Raw genomic sequence first — 4,905 nt, forward strand, 5'->3', positions numbered from 1 at the left:
TTGTAAGGAAGGCACCCATGTGTGTTAGTAAATTATAATTGTGAATTCTGTAATATCGCATTTGTGGCGCAAATAAGAAGTTCAAATTTTGTTCTCATATTTTTTATTGTTTCTTTATTTCTATTATGAGTTTATGGTATTAAGGGGAGCACCTTTCATCATTTCCTCCCTATAAAATTTGAGCTTCTTGACAAGAAAATTACAAAAAAAGATATACCAAAACTAGAGTCTAAACTGAGGAGGAAACCTGCATGAAGAACTTGGAGAATTGGAAAGGAGAATGAGGTTTGATGAGATTGGAAGCTTTGGGGGGACCCTTAGACTCATACACAAGAGGACACCTCTAACAATCTTTCTCAGGAAACCATGTAGGTTCCAAACTCTCCATGATTTCATGTTTGTGTAAATAAGACAATGAACAAAATTAAAATAGTAAATATGAATGGTAAATTACATATGTTTGGAGTGCTTCAAAATTCTCTAGTTAATACAATGGTTCTTTTGGGGTAAATGTGTTGCTGTGTTTTATGTTTTTATTCCTCCCAGTATGTTTGAGTTTAAGTTTCTTGCTAGGAATTGAATCCCCATGAGGAGAATCGGTAGTAGGTTTCTAGCCTAGTGATTTAGTCTAGGAGATGTTGGAAATCCCTATCTGGTTAGACCTATACTAGAAATTCAATTCAGAGCATTCATCATTTTTTTTAATGTGTTTGGAATGGATGTGCATGTATACAACACAAATGTGTAGTTATACTGAACATATGTGCATCACTACAAACTCCAACATCAACTCTCTGTTAGCCTACTTTGACAAATGCACAACCCTATTTAACCTATGTGAACTATACCATATGCACCTTTCAACTTATCATATGCGCAACCTTGTTAAATAAATGCATTTTTACAATAAATTGGAGCAACTTTTCTTTGCACATGCACAATTTTGTGGGGTGTATGTGCAAAACTAGTAAAAATATATGAATTTGTGGTTATACTAAACCAATGCACCTCTCTACTTGATGAATGTGTAGTTTTAAGAGAAGCACAATAGGTGAGGGTAAAATCACATGAATATAAAATATATGTGTAGTTTTTTATTTTCTTGATTGTTTTGGATGTTTTGGTCACTTCCTTGAGTTGTTTTAGTTTATACTTAATGTTGAATATTATGAACATGTTGAAGAGAAATTAAAATGAAGGATACAAGTATAAGATATGCAATTTTCACAGTGATGCATTACTTGTGGTATGCAATAATTAGTGAAATGTTTGAAATATATTTGAATATTATCTAATGATAGAAAATGAATTTCAAAGTAAAATATTTCATGCTTTAGTTAAATGACTAATGAAAAAGATAGAATATGATGTCAAATTAATTGATTTTTTTTCAAACTAGAGCTTATATAAAAGATGAAGATGTTAAAGAGAAATTAAAATGAAGGATACAAGTATAAGATATGTAATTCTCACAGTTATGCATTACTCGTGGTATGCAATAATCAGCCAAATGTTTGAAATATATTTGAATATTATCTAATGATAGAAAATGAATTTCAAAGTAAAATGTTTCATGCTTTAGTCAAACGACTAATGAAAAAGATAGAATATGGTATCAAATTAATTGATTTCTTTTCAAACTAGAGTTTATTTTGCAAATTACATTTTAACTTGGCTTAAACTTGTAGAATTTAGGTTTAAACCTAAATTCTACAAGTTAAATATGTTTCATTATATAAAAGATGAACATGCTAAAGAGAAATTAAAATGAAGGATACAAGTATAAGATATGTAATTTTCATGGTTATGCATTACTCATGGTATGCAATAATCGGCCAAATGTTTGAAACATACTTGAATATTATCTCATTATAGAAAATGAATTTGAAAGTAAAATTTTTCATGCTTTAGTCAAACGACTAATAAAAAAGATAGAATATGGTATCAAATTAATTGATTATTTTTCAAACTAGAGTTTATTTTGCAAATTACATTTTAACTTGGCTTAAACTTGTAGAATTTAGGTTTAGACCTAGATAGGAAAAAGATAAAAGAAAATCAAGCCTAAGTTTTAAAAACTAACGTGGATACAATTTAATAGAACTTGATTTCTATATTTAAACATGTGCTACTTGTATGTTTGACAACTAGATTGAGGCAAATTTTAATTTCTATATAAACTTGTATCATTTGTAAGTTTGATAGTTAAACCATAGTATAAGGGAAAAAATACATTACTCATCATAAGAAAAAAATCAAAAGGTTTCAAAATATATTTAAGTGCCAATGAGTGATAGAAAATCAAATTTGCAATAATAGAAAATATAATTGACATGGCCATCTTAGAGACAAAATGCACCTTTGACCAAAATTTAAATACAATGAATTTTGTTGAAATTTTCAGCGTTTATTCTTCATGATCTATATGTTCTATAATAAAAAAAAAAACAAAGAAATTGAAAAAAAATGTTGTATTTTCAGATCTGAAGGTTTTTTAAATACTTTTGGTACATTCTTTGTGAAACATAGCCGACACCAAATATAATCATTCTCACAAGCTTCTACCAATAAAATGTACCTTTCTTTTTAAATTTCAAAATGCAAGAAGTTTTTAAGAGGTAGAAATGAGGCTATAGTGCCCAAGAAAGCTAGCGAAGAAAAGAGTTAAGGGTCGGTTTGGTTGTAGGCATAGGAATGAATATTGAGAATAGGAATGACTATTCCAATAACAAATATTTTTTGAAATGTACATACGCTCATTGTAGAAGCAAAATAAGAATATGTATTCTATTCCAATTCCAATTGTATATTTGAAATATGTACAAAGACATCAACCTACTTGAGAAACGTCTCTTTGAAGTGTTAGGCAGCGCCGTCCATAATCTTGGCGGCGGTATACTGAGCGAAAAGAAGGGCTCTTATCTACGATCATAACGATTTGAAACGTAGAATACCCTTTACTTTATCCGAAGACGATACAATACTTGTACCTGCCAATTGAAGAGCGTTTCCAGAGGCCGTTGACGTTGACCCGTTCTCTGTTCCCACCCTCTCACCCTCTCCTACCATCACCCAACTCCATTGCTCTGTAAAATTGCTCAAAAACGCACCCGATTTCATAGAGATATGGTTTCCCCAGCTTTTCTTGCGCCCTCCATCAGCCACAGAACCACCCGTCTTGAAGTGAGATGGCGGCGCATTAAAAGGTGACGCCCCCTGCGAGTGATGGTTCGCTACAAAGCTGCAGCTCCTCTGCAATCCGGGCGTCACTCCGGGAGGCGTAGCGATGCACCACTCCCTCGGCCGCACCATCACCAAGGAGTGCCAAGTCGAATCGTTGCTCGTCTCCGCCGGAGCTTCGTTGTCTCCGTTGTCGACAACGATACTGATCTGCTCTGTCGTCGTCCGTGGCTCCGCCGTGGCCGTGGGAACGCCGGAGTACTCACCCGGCACAAGGCTAATCCGGCAGAGAGGGCACGTTGTGTGAGAGCAGAGCCACATGTCGATGCACTCCGGATGAAATGCGTGGCTGCACTTTGGAAGCAACCGCACCATTTCCTCGTCCCTAAAATCGCTCAAACAAACGGCGCACTCGGATCCTTTTGCCTGCTATTTAAGCCCCTTCACCAGACCGTAGCTGAACACCGGAAAGCTCTCGATGACCGCCCGCTCCAGACCCTTCACGTTATTGTTGGCACCCGCTTGTTGGGAAGCTCTGCTGCCTTCCTCTACGGTTAAGCGGCGGCGGATGCAGAAAAAAGAAACGCCGATTAAGAATACAAGGCTGAGCAGTCCCATGATTTTAATGGCCCTCGAATCGTAGCCAGAGGGAGTGTCGTTATTATCCGCCAAACTCACAACTTTCAATGTCGGAGCAGATGCCAGATTGCTCACCAAGAAAGAGCTTCTTTCCTCTCGAACAAAATCCCCCATTTTTTCCAAAAATGTTGGTCCACTGTTTTTCAAAAACAAAAATTAGGCCCAATTTCTGTACAATAAAATTCTTTATCTAACTCAGCTGCAGCTAGATTGCATTGATCCACAATTCCTGAAAGGAGGAGATATAATACCGACGGACAGGCATGGTATTCAGTCCCAATAATTTAAATCATTCCTTCTTACAAGTGTCAAAAGCTTAGAGTGGAAGTTGAGCGAAATCTTCAAAAATTGTAGTCTTAAATTGTTCTGTGATGTTCAAGCAATACTTCTTTTTGGGCAGTACCTATTCATATAATCGCGTGACCAAATTTCTCCCTCACACGTATCCCTTGTAGCACGTCAACTCTCCGCCCGCCATGGCTATACCGCCAACTAATATATAAACCGTGTAATATATAAGAAAAATTTGCACAAAGAAATCCAAGTGTCCCGCAAGATATACGTTTTTAGTTCGACAGCTTAGTAGCCCACCTACTCAATTGCCCTAATAAACGAGACAAAATTGAAAGGCCAGCTGGCATTTAACATATGTATTTGAACTAGGCGAACTATTTTCTTTTATAATTCACTATTTTGACAAGTTGATAAACTGAATTTTGTGATAACTCTAACGACAAAAGTAGGTTATAGTTCTTGGACGAGTCAAACATGAATGCCAACGTCACAGAATTTTGTTTTAATAATAATTGTCTACTACAGTAAAGAGAGACTTTGATTCTCTATAAGTATTGTATATTGATTTCTGAGAAAGATTGTGTAAGAATTTTTTCAATCAACGTTTCGGATCATACTACATGATCCATCATTAGGTTGCCAAAGAGTCAATGAGAGCAAAACGTAGTATGATCCGAAACGTTGATGGAAAAAATTCTTACACAATCTTTCGCAAAAATCAATATACAATATTCAAGGATTGTGGAAATCTGATATCTTTATAAGTAATTTTAATTATATCATCCAACAAGA

The 4,905-nt window shown here is 35.2% G+C and overlaps 1 pseudogene; it reads right to left on the reverse strand.

Moving 5' to 3' along the window:
* Positions 1 to 2,928: 2,928 nt before the first annotated feature.
* Positions 2,929 to 3,939, reverse strand: LOC149542128 (uncharacterized; annotated as a pseudogene).
* Positions 3,940 to 4,905: the final 966 nt, after the last annotated feature.

The sequence above is a fragment of the Cupressus sempervirens genome, chromosome 8 (assembly GCF_028749045.1).
Source record: "Cupressus sempervirens isolate cs-2001-9-10 chromosome 8, ASM2874904v1, whole genome shotgun sequence".
Taxonomy (NCBI): Eukaryota; Viridiplantae; Streptophyta; class Pinopsida; order Cupressales; family Cupressaceae; genus Cupressus; species Cupressus sempervirens.